The sequence below is a fragment of the Salvelinus alpinus genome, chromosome 17 (assembly GCF_045679555.1).
Source record: "Salvelinus alpinus chromosome 17, SLU_Salpinus.1, whole genome shotgun sequence".
Classification (NCBI taxonomy): domain Eukaryota; kingdom Metazoa; phylum Chordata; class Actinopteri; order Salmoniformes; family Salmonidae; genus Salvelinus; species Salvelinus alpinus.
Window position 1 is genome coordinate 31,922,610 of NC_092102.1, and position 12,866 is coordinate 31,935,475.

Genomic DNA, 12,866 nt, shown 5'->3' on the forward strand with positions numbered 1-12,866 from the left:
TGTGTGTAAATATTCACTGTGCCAGATGCACAGCTTGTTGGAGCCCAGCTGCACGGACATGATCAAACAGGCACAGACACAGACGCACACACACACACACACACACCACACACACACACACACACACACACCAAACGGACTTGTTGCGGATAATAAAATCTATGTGTGATAATGTAATGCACACAAAATGTTATTTTTCGCGTACGTTTTCGTGTACCGAATAAAAATCTAAAGTTAAATGTGTTTCCAACGTATTTTCAACTCTACCGATAGTTTTGTAACAAAAACTGTTGAGTTAAATAGCAAATGTGCCTCCTCTGGTCTTGGCACATGCGCACTAGCCAACAGCTCACAGACACAGTGTGGGTAGGCTAGTCTACATGATGAGATTGTTATGGATAAGAGCGAGAAAAACGTTATTTGTCAAACGGCAGTCAAGCATCGATAATCAAGTCACCAGAATCAGACCCTTGATATGTATTGGAAAGGAGCATCAAGATCACTGTGCACTTATTGGAAAGGAGCATCAAGATCACTGTGCACTTATTGGAAAGGAGCATCAAGATCACTGTGCACTTATTGGAAAGGAGCATCAAGATCACTGTGCACTTATTGGAAAGGAGCATCAAGATCACTGTGCACTTATTGGAAAGGAGCATCAAGATCACTGTGCACTTATTGGAAAGGAGCATCAAGATCACTGTGCACTTATTGGAAAGGAGCATCAAGATCACTGTGCACTTATTGGAAAGGAGCATCAAGATCACTGTGCACTTATTGGAAAGGAGCATCAAGATCACTGTGCACTTATTGGAAAGGAGCATCAAAATCACTGTGCACTTATTGGAAAGGAGCATCAAGATCACTGTGCACTTATTGGAAAGGAGCATCAAAATCACTGTGCACTTATTGGAAAGGAGCATCAAAATCACTGTGCACTTATTGGAAAGGAGCATCAAAATCACTGTGCACTTATTGGAAAGGAGCATCAAGATCACTGTGCACTTATTGGAAAGGAGCATCAAGATCACTGTGCACTTATTGGAAAGGAGCATCAAAATCACTGTGCACTTATTGGAAAGGAGCATCAAGATCACTGTGCACTTATTGGAAAGGAGCATCAAGATCACTGTGCACTTATTGGAAAGGAGCATCAAGATCACTGTGCACTTATTGGAAAGGAGCATCAAGATCACTGTGCACTTATTGGAAAGGAGCATCAAAATCACTGTGCACTTATTGGAAAGGAGCATCAAAATCACTGTGCACTTATTGGAAAGGAGCATCAAAATCACTGTGCACTTATTGGAAAGGAGCATCAAGATCACTGTGCACTTATTGGAAAGGAGCATCAAGATCACTGTGCACTTATTGGAAAGGAGCATCAAGATCACTGTGCACTTATTGGAAAGGAGCATCAAGATCACTGTGCACTTATTGGAAAGGAGCATCAAAATCACTGTGCACTTATTGGAAAGGAGCATCAAGATCACTGTGCACTTATTGGAAAGGAGCATCAAAATCACTGTGCACTTATTGGAAAGGAGCATCAAAATCACTGTGCACTTATTGGAAAGGAGCATCAAGATCACTGTGCACTTATTGGAAAGGAGCATCAAAATCACTGTGCACTTATTGGAAAGGAGCATCAAGATCACTGTGCACTTATTGGAAAGGAGCATCAAAATCACTGTGCACTTATTGGAAAGGAGCATCAAAATCACTGTGCACTTATTGGAAAGGAGCATCAAGATCACTGTGCACTTATTGGAAAGGAGCATCAAAATCACTGTGCACTTATTGGAAAGGAGCATCAAAATCACTGTGCACTTATTGGAAAGGAGCATCAAAATCACTGTGCACTTATTGGAAAGGAGCATCAAGATCACTGTGCACTTATTGGAAAGGAGCATCAAAATCACTGTGCACTTATTGGAAAGGAGCATCAAAATCACTGTGCACTTATTGGAAAGGAGCATCAAGATCACTGTGCACTTATTGGAAAGGAGCATCAAGATCACTGTGCACTTATTGGAAAGGAGCATCAAGATCACTGTGCACTTATTGGAAAGGAGCATCAAAATCACTGTGCACTTATTGGAAAGGAGCATCAAGATCACTGTGCACTTATTGGAAAGGAGCATCAAAATCACTGTGCACTTATTGGAAAGGAGCATCAAAATCACTGTGCACTTATTGGAAAGGAGCATCAAAATCACTGTGCACTTATTGGAAAGGAGCATCAAAATCACTGTGCACTTATTGGAAAGGAGCATCAAGATCACTGTGCACTTATTGGAAAGGAGCATCAAGATCACTGTGCACTTATTGGAAAGGAGCATCAAAATCACTGTGCACTTATTGGAAAGGAGCATCAAGATCACTGTGCACTTATTGGAAAGGAGCATCAAAATCACTGTGCACTTATTGGAAAGGAGCATCAAAATCACTGTGCACTTATTGGAAAGGAGCATCAAGATCACTGTGCACTTATTGGAAAGGAGCATCAAAATCACTGTGCACTTATTGGAAAGGAGCATCAAGATCACTGTGCACTTATTGGAAAGGAGCATCAAAATCACTGTGCACTTATTGGAAAGGAGCATCAAAATCACTGTGCACTTATTGGAAAGGAGCATCAAGATCACTGTGCACTTATTGGAAAGGAGCATCAAAATCACTGTGCACTTATTGGAAAGGAGCATCAAGATCACTGTGCACTTATTGGAAAGGAGCATCAAAATCACTGTGCACTTATTGGAAAGGAGCATCAAAATCACTGTGCACTTATTGGAAAGGAGCATCAAGATCACTGTGCACTTATTGGAAAGGAGCATCAAAATCACTGTGCACTTATTGGAAAGGAGCATCAAAATCACTGTGCACTTATTGGAAAGGAGCATCAAAATCACTGTGCACTTATTGGAAAGGAGCATCAAGATCACTGTGCACTTATTGGAAAGGAGCATCAAAATCACTGTGCACTTATTGGAAAGGAGCATCAAAATCACTGTGCACTTATTGGAAAGGAGCATCAAGATCACTGTGCACTTATTGGAAAGGAGCATCAAGATCACTGTGCACTTATTGGAAAGGAGCATCAAGATCACTGTGCACTTATTGGAAAGGAGCATCAAAATCACTGTGCACTTATTGGAAAGGAGCATCAAGATCACTGTGCACTTATTGGAAAGGAGCATCAAAATCACTGTGCACTTATTGGAAAGGAGCATCAAAATCACTGTGCACTTATTGGAAAGGAGCATCAAAATCACTGTGCACTTATTGGAAAGGAGCATCAAAATCACTGTGCACTTATTGGAAAGGAGCATCAAGATCACTGTGCACTTATTGGAAAGGAGCATCAAGATCACTGTGCACTTATTGGAAAGGAGCATCAAAATCACTGTGCACTTATTGGAAAGGAGCATCAAGATCACTGTGCACTTATTGGAAAGGAGCATCAAAATCACTGTGCACTTATTGGAAAGGAGCATCAAAATCACTGTGCACTTATTGGAAAGGAGCATCAAGATCACTGTGCACTTATTGGAAAGGAGCATCAAAATCACTGTGCACTTATTGGAAAGGAGCATCAAGATCACTGTGCACTTATTGGAAAGGAGCATCAAAATCACTGTGCACTTATTGGAAAGGAGCATCAAAATCACTGTGCACTTATTGGAAAGGAGCATCAAGATCACTGTGCACTTATTGGAAAGGAGCATCAAAATCACTGTGCACTTATTGGAAAGGAGCATCAAAATCACTGTGCACTTATTGGAAAGGAGCATCAAAATCACTGTGCACTTATTGGAAAGGAGCATCAAAATCACTGTGCACTTATTGGAAAGGAGCATCAAAATCACTGTGCACTTATTGGAAAGGAGCATCAAAATCACTGTGCACTTATTGGAAAGGAGCATCAAAATCACTGTGCACTTATTGGAAAGGAGCATCAAAATCACTGTGCACTTATTGGAAAGGAGCATCAAAATCACTGTGCACTTATTGGAAAGGAGCATCAAAATCACTGTGCACTTATTGGAAAGGAGCATCAAGATCACTGTGCACTTATTGGAAAGGAGCATCAAAATCACTGTGCACTTATTGGAAAGGAGCATCAAGATCACTGTGCACTTATTGGAAAGGAGCATCAAAATCACTGTGCACTTATTGGAAAGGAGCATCAAAATCACTGTGCACTTATTGGAAAGGAGCATCAAAATCACTGTGCACTTATTGGAAAGGAGCATCAAAATCACTGTGCACTTATTGGAAAGGAGCATCAAAATCACTGTGCACTTATTGGAAAGGAGCATCAAGATCACTGTGCACTTATTGGAAAGGAGCATCAAGATCACTGTGCACTTATTGGAAAGGAGCATCAAGATCACTGTGCACTTATTGGAAAGGAGCATCAAGATCACTGTGCACTTATTGGAAAGGAGCATCAAGATCACTGTGCACTTATTGGAAAGGAGCATCAAGATCACTGTGCACTTATTGGAAAGGAGCATCAAGATCACTGTGCACTTATTGGAAAGGAGCATCAAAATCACTGTGCACTTATTGGAAAGGAGCATCAAGATCACTGTGCACTTATTGGAAAGGAGCATCAAGATCACTGTGCACTTATTGGAAAGGAGCATCGAGTTCACCGTGCACTTTCACCACCCTGTGAAGTTAATCATAAATTATTTCATCTGTAGCCTAATAAACTGGCTGATTTCCTGAGTCGTAGTGGGAGGACCTCACACCATATCATCGCATGATTCAGTTCACTTCGATATGATGGTTATTATATCAATATTTGTGCATAAAGGCGTTTTCACCGCCATTTCTCGCATAATTCATTTTACCGACACAAAACGATCCTACCATGTCTAACGAACAATGCAAATAGTCCGGGTAGCCATTTGATTAGCTGTTCAGGAGTCTCATGGCTTGGGGGTAAAAGCTGATAAGAAGCCTTTTGGACCTAGTCTTGGCGGTCCGGTACCGCTTGCCGTGTGGTAGCAAAGAGAACAGTCTATGACTAGGGTGGCTGGAGTCTTTGGCAATTTTTAGGGCCTTCCCCTGACATAGAGGAATGCCCTATAGAGGTCCTGGATGGAAGGAAGCTTGGCCCCAGTGATGTACTGGGCCGTACGCACTACCCTCTGTAGTGCCTTGTGATCGGACTCCGAGCAGTTGCCAAACCAGGCGGTGATGCAACCAGTCAGGATGCTCTCGATGGTGCAGCTGTAGGACTTTTTGAGGATCTGAGGACCCATGCCAAATCTTTTCAGTGTCCTGAGGGGGAATAGGCGTTGTCGTGCCCTCTTCACAACTGTCTTGGTGTGTTTGGACCATGATAGTTCGTTGGTGATGTGGACACCAAGGAACTTGAAGCTCTCAACCTGCTCCACTACAGCCCCATCTATGAGAATTGGGGCATGCTTGGTCCTCCTTTTCCACAATCATCTCCTTTGTCTTGATCGCATTGAGGGAGAGGTTGTTATCCTGGCACCACACTGCCAGGTCTCTGACCTCCTCCCTACAGGCTGTCTCATTGTTGTCGGTGTTGTGTCATCGGCAAACTTAATGATGGTGTTGGAGTCGTGCTTGGCCATGCAGTCATGGGTGAACAGGGAGTACAGGAGCGGACTGAGCACAAACCCCTGAGGGGCCCCTGTGTTGAGGATCAGCGTGGCAGATGTGTTGTTACCTACCCTTACCATCTGGTGGTGGCCCGCCAGGAAGTCCAGGATCCAGTTGCAGAGGGAGGTGTTTAGTCCCAGGGTCCTTAGCTTAGTGATGAGCTTTGAGCGCACTGTGGTGTTGAACGCTGAGCTGTAGTCAATGAATAGCATTCTCACATAGGTGTTCCTTTTGTCCAGGTGTAAAAGGGCAGGGTGGAGTGCAATAGAGATTGCATCATCTGTGGATCTGTTGGGGCGACATAGGATTTCTGGGATAATGGTGTTGATGTGAGCCATGACCAGCCTTTCAAAGCACTTCATGGCTACAGACGTGAGTGCTACAGGTCGGTAGTCATTTAGGCAGGTTACCTTAGTGTTCTTGGGCCCAGGCGCTATGGTGGTCTGCTTGAAAAATGTTGCTATTACAGACTCGGTCAGGGACAGGTTGAACATGTCAGTGAAGATACTTGCCAGTTGGTCAGCGCATGCTCGGAGTACACGTCCTGGCAATCCGTCTGGCCCTGCGGCCTTGTGAATGTTGACCTGTTTAAAACTGTGGATGGAAATGTGGTTAGTGTCTGATATAGATGCGTAAATCAAGTGCTTTTGTCCTCCCAATATTCACTTTGATTTTCATTGTGTCTTCAGAGTAAGTAGGTGGAAGAATCCCAGCTGTCGAAGAATCCACTACGTCTGCTCCTCTTCCTCACTGGTTTGTTTGAGTGACACTTCATAGTCAGTGAGGTGTTTGTCAGAATTCTCCTCAAAGAGCTGTGGGCCAACGTTCAGACTAGACACCATCAACACAACAACAGCTGTCCTACATGGATCCAGGTGGACCCCAATGAATGTCTGCTAACATTGTGTTATTGCAATCAGGCTCATGCAGCTCTGGAGTATCTGTGTCCTAGATTCAGAGCACTGCCATGCTCCCTCCCTCCTACTCCTCCCCCTCTCTTCCTCTCCTCCCTCACTTCCCTCACCTCTGACCATCTTTCAGTCCCTCCCCTTGTCTCTTCACACCCTCATCCCTTTTCCTTTAGTCTGGTTGGTTAAATATTCCATACTGCTCTCCTTCTCCCTCCTCCCAGTTACTCTATCCCACCTTTATGTTGTCCTCTCCTTCTCTCCTCCCTCATTGTCTCACTCCCCCCGATTGGCTTGGACACTAACACTGATTCACCACATCCTCCTCCCCACTGCACAATGTAGCCTGAATCAGCACTATCACTGCGTGTGTGTGTGAGAGAGACAGACAGACAGAGACAGAGGATAGTTAAGAAGGAGGCTGGGAAAGACAGTAAAGGAGAGAGAGAGGGAGAGAGAGAGGGCAGTTGTCGGCTGCCAACAGTATCATAAGTCAGAGATTTATGGCAGAAACTGATTACAAATTCCGCACTTTGAGTCCACCAGCCTGTCTGTCTCCTGCTGCCAGAGTCGCCTCACCCCCACACATACAGTGCATTTGGAAAGTATTCAGGCGCCTTAACTTTTTCCACATTTTGTTATGTTACAGCCTTATTCTGAAATTGATTAAATAAAACATTTTCCTAATCAATCTACACAAAATACCCCATAATAAAAAAGTGAAAATAAGTTAAATTTTTTTTTGCAAATGTATTAAAAATAAAAAACAGAAATATCTTATTTACATAAGTATTCAGACCCTTTGCTATGAGACTCGAAATTGAGCTCAGGTTAATCCTGTTTCCAATGATTATCCTTGAGATGTTTCTACAACTTGATTGGAGTCCACCTGTGGTAAATTCAATCGATTGGACATGATTTGGAAAGGCACACACCTGTCTATATAACGTCCCAAAGTTGACAGTGCATGTCAGAGCAAAAACCAAGCCATGAGGTCGAAGGAATTGTCCGTAGAGTTCTGAGACAGGGTTGTGTCGAGGCACAGATCTGGGGAAGGGTACCAAAAAATGTCTGCAGCATTGAAGATCCCCAAGAACACAGTGGCCTCCATCATTCTAAATGGAAGAAGTTTGGAACCACCAAGACTCTTCCTAGAGCTGGCTGCCCGGTCAAACTCAGCGATCGGGAGATAAGGGCCTTGGTCAGGGAGGTGACCAAGAACTCAATGGTCACTCTGACAGAGCTCTAGAGTTCCTCTGTGCAGATGGGAGAACCTTCCAGAAGGACAACCATCTCTGCAGCACTCCACCAATCAGGCCTTTATGGTAGAGTGGCCAAACTTCAGCCACTACTCAGTAAAAGGCACATGACAGCCTGCTTGGAGTTTTCCGAAAGGCACCTAAAGACTCTCAGAGCATGAGAAACAAGATTTTCTGGTCTGATGAAACCAAGATTGACCTCTTTGGCCTGAATGCCAAGCGTCACGTCTGGAGGAAACCTGGCACCATCCCTACGGTGAAACATGGTGGTGATAGCATCATGCTGTGAGGATGTTTTTCAGCAGCAGGAACTGGGAGACTAGTCAGGATCGAGGCAAAGATGAACGGAGCAAAGTACAGAGAGATCAGACCGAGGCGAAGGTTCACCTTCCAACAGGAGAACAACCCTAAGGACACAGCCAAGACAACACAGGAGTGGCTTCGGGACAAGTCTCTGAATGTCCTTAAGTGGCCCAGCCAGAGCCCGGACTTGAACCCGATCGAACATCTCTGGAGAGACCTGAAAATAGCTGTGCATCAATGCTCCCCATCCAACCTGACAGAGCTTTAGATCTGCAGAGAAGAATGGGAAAAACTCCCCAAATACAGGTTTGCCAAGCTTGTAGCGTCATACCCAAGAAGACTCAATGCTGTAATTGCTGCCAAAGGTGCTTCAACAAAGTACTGAGTAAAGGGTCTGCATGCTTATGTAAATGTTATATTTCTTATTTTTTTTATAAATTAGCAAACATTTCTAAAAACCTGTTTTTGTTTTGTCATTATGGGGTATTGTGTAGATTGATGAGGGAAAAAAACAATTTAATACATTTTAGAATAAGACTGTAACGCAACAAAATGTGGAAAAAGTCAAGGAGTCTGAATACCTTCCGAAGGCACTGTATACATGCAAACACATACGCACACACTCAGAGGAGAGGAGGCACTCTAAATCGAACACCCTTTCCACCATCTACCCTCCCCTTCCCACCACCTCTTTCTCACCCTCTCCTTTAATCTGTCTGCCCTCACTGGCCCCTTTCCTCACTTTCTATCTCTTCTATACTCTGTTCTTCTGCAGATGTTTCTTCCTCTCCCACTCTCTGTCCTTCATCGTTCTCCACCTGCTTTAGCTCATACTCTCCCTGTCTGGCCTCGTCTCTTTATCCTTCCTGCTCTGCTCTCCCACCAGCAACCTTGGTGTCACCATCACAACTCTGGATACTGTGATAGTTCAATGGCATCTCCTGTAGCGCTGCAATTCTTGTATAAAATCCATAGGAGACAGATTCTGCCTTGCCAGATGGGGACAGAGGAGGGTCTTACTCAATAAATCACGCAGGCACGCATGCATGCATGCAGGCATGCAAACACACATACACATACACATGCACACAAACATAATTTACATAATTGATGCTCCAGCCCTGCTAATCTTTGGCTATTTGTCTGCGAGTCTAGGATTACATGTGTTATTAAATACAGAATTCCAAATGAGCCTTGTTAAATAAGAAAGTACTCCCCTTTTAATGAAGCTAATTTATATGGAAATTACACATAATATGCACAATTCAGAAAAAGATTGATCCTCATTGGATGATAGGGAGGAATTAGAGGAAAAGAGCACGAGAGTGATTACTCCTGTCTTTTTAGGGCTGTAATGTTCAGGCAGAAAATGATTTGAGGTGTACACAGGCATAAAGGCATGCAGACAGACACAGACAAACACTCACACACACACAAACACCAGGTTTGGGGGCCATGCTAAGAGCTGTTATACTTCAGCCTGGCATGTTTGATGGAGAGTGTATGTGTGAACTGGTGTCCTCCTGACGACCCTGCAGAGCTACAGTCTGATTGTCTGGTTCCCACTGATCCATCATGCTGTCTGATCACTGAGAAAATCCCCTTCACTCTGAAACAAAGCACCATACTGAGACGCTTTAGAACTGAGGTAGAGGTGTGTTTCTGCTCTTTCTCCTTCCCACTCCTTCTTTCTCCTCTCTCTTTACCTCTCCCTCCCCCACTCTCTCTTTCCATTTCTGCCCTGCACAGATGTGTAGTGTTGGTTTAACTCTACTCAGATAGCCTCTATGTCTGAGAGTGTGTGCTTCTGTGTGTGTGTGCTTCTGCGTTTCTGTGGTTGACTGTGTGTGAGTGAGTATGTTACTGTGTGTATGTCGTTGACTGTGTATATGTCTTTCTCTCTTTGAGTGGTGATTTATTAATGCAGGTCTAGCTGCCTGCAGATATCCCCTCGCAGACTGCTTCGGCCTCTCAGGTGAGAAACTCATCATTGCCCTCTGGTGGGCTAAAGGGTGTAGAAGACATCCAGTCAATGGTAGAAGAAGAGGCTTATTGCGGTCCTGTTTTTTTCACATTATCTTGAGGATTGTACCATTCTCCTCTTTTTTACTTTAAGATGGGAAGACTCTAAATATCTGAGGGAAATGAGGGAGGATTCTAGGAGAGGAAACAAGGATCTGAGGAAGCACACGCTTGTTTCACAAGTACATCATCACACACCAACCTGTTGCCATTATACACACACTCACAAGCGTACACACACTGAAGACTTCATATGGATCCACAATAAAAAATTGTTAAGCGCAAAGGACCCAAGCAAGTTAACTTGAATAAATAAAACCAAATAAAACCTAATTGAAATGCAGGCCATAATTCCTTAGTTGTGCTTAATTTTGAATGTGTCTCTCTGTGTTTGTGTGTTGCATCCACTCATACATATCCTGGCCCCAAACCCTCCAAATCAAAAGTTTAATCCGAGTTTAGTCAACAGCTTTATTTGTAAGTGCACATTCCAGAACAGAGCAACAACAGATCTGATAAAGGCTGGTGTTTCTTTAACTCTTCACTCAGTTTTTACAAATAGAGAGCTATAAGTCATGTACACACATAAATGATTCCTGCAGCTGCCTACTGTACATCCTCCCCACCCCAGAGCTATAGCTCCTTCTCCGCTAACTGCTGCAGTCCCTAACACGGCCACTAATATCACTGCTGCTTGTTTTGACCTGTGGGCATTTGTGGTGGTCTGCATCAGGACCCATCACCAACCCTGCAATCCCTTCTACAGCCCCTCCTACTACTACACCACACAGCTTTACATGTGATTGTCCCCACAGCTATAGGCCCAGCAACAGCTCCTACTGCTGCCCCTACAAATAATGGCACCACCCACTTATTAATTTCTGCCAGGACCTCAAGGCAGTTGATGGCCATCATTCAGATGTTGAAGTCAGAGGTGGGAGACTTCAATGTTTGCTTAATTATGATCACCTTCCTGATGATAAGCTCCTTTGTCTTTCTCAACAATTTATTGGTATAGCACCATCCTCTCTACCTTTTCTAGCAGCCCTTTCACCTGCTCTCGGTTGGCGAGGTCTTGGTGAGGTCCTTGTGGTTGAAGATATGGTATCTGTTCTGGCACCTCTTCAGCAGAGCCTTAAGTGCCTTTGGGGACTCCTATGTACTCTTCTATCTGCATGCCATCCAGAATCTCCTTGTGGTGAAAAGAACCAACCCGTAGTTCTGCTCCACTTTCTCCCTAAAAATCGTAGTAATTTGCCCCACAACCATCTCATCTTCTTCAGTGAAGCGGCCAAGCGGGATGACTACAAAGAAGGCATGGGGGCCAGGGACACACATCTGGCAATCTCAGTGTGGAGGTAATCTGGAGCAACAAAAAAATACACATGTCAAAGGGTAATATTGGAAGCAACACCTGACACAAACCAGAAGGTAGGGCTAGTTAAATATGTTTTCTTCAATGGTTAAGTTATGACAAATTTTCCCCAATGGAATGATGGATTCAGTCAAAGTCCTGTGACAATATTGAAACATAAAATAAATATATGTAGTTATACCTACTTGAAATGACATATATTTCAGATTTAAATGTTAGCTATTGGTTAACCATTCTCTGCTTTTGCAAACTCTTTTGTAGCTTTTTGTTTCATTAATGATGTAATGAGTAGAGCCTGTAAAGGATTGTTACAATAACTAACAGTTACAATACACACATTTAACACTATTTTCAAGATACAGAAACATTTAGGCCAAAGTAGCTTTGAATCCTGATTGAACCTTTAAAAGCAGTAATGCAATAAAGTTTCACTGTTTAAAGTGTAGCCCGTCCAGATGGTCAGCTATAGATTTCATAGATCGTTTTTAAGTCATTCACAAAATGAAAACAAATGGCTTATATTCATACATTTTTCTAGTGTTCTCTGCTCACCATTTACAAATCATCAGTTACTTGCCCTCAACTAAGGTTGTTACATTAGAGCTACCTATTCTTTAAGAACATACATGTAAAACATGCCATTGCCAAAATAATGTTGCATTTGGTTGCAAAGGACAATATATTACAAAGTACAGACACGCATGCATACTTACTATATCCAAATGATGTAAAGCAGCAGTATTTTAATCCTTGTTCTCTTACCTGTCCTCAAAATGAGGCTTGGACACCTGTTCCCCGTCAGAGAACTTTCCCATGGATTTTCATAGAAATCACCTGACCACAACCTTGCTTTCCTCTTACGTTTTGAGGAGGCAGCGAGAAGAGGATGAGAGGACACAAAGAATAAAGGAAATACTTTTGACATTGAGTCAGTTAGAGCAGGGTTTTCCAAACTCAGTCCCCCCCCCCCACAAAAAAACACAGGACAGAGTTTGGGAAATCCTTAGGTTCGAAGACCTCCTCCTCTTAACTTGAGCCTCTTGTCTGCAATTCTCATAAATAAACAGAAAAATAAGTTAGGGATTCATGAAGTAGAATGTGATGGTAGGCCTACTTTCATCTGAAATTGAACATAAGAAGTCAGTGGGAAGGCAGTCATAGCCATATCAAAATCAGTTAAATGTTTTGCATAAACCCCTGCTGTATGACTGACTATACATTTCCTCTGATATCTTTAGTGTGGGATCATCATTCTAACACTGTCGAGACTGGAATTACACCGTTTTTTCTCTCTCACAATATCTTCAGTTTCAACAGAAATAGAAACAATTCAACTCCTCAACCTTTAAGCAACAA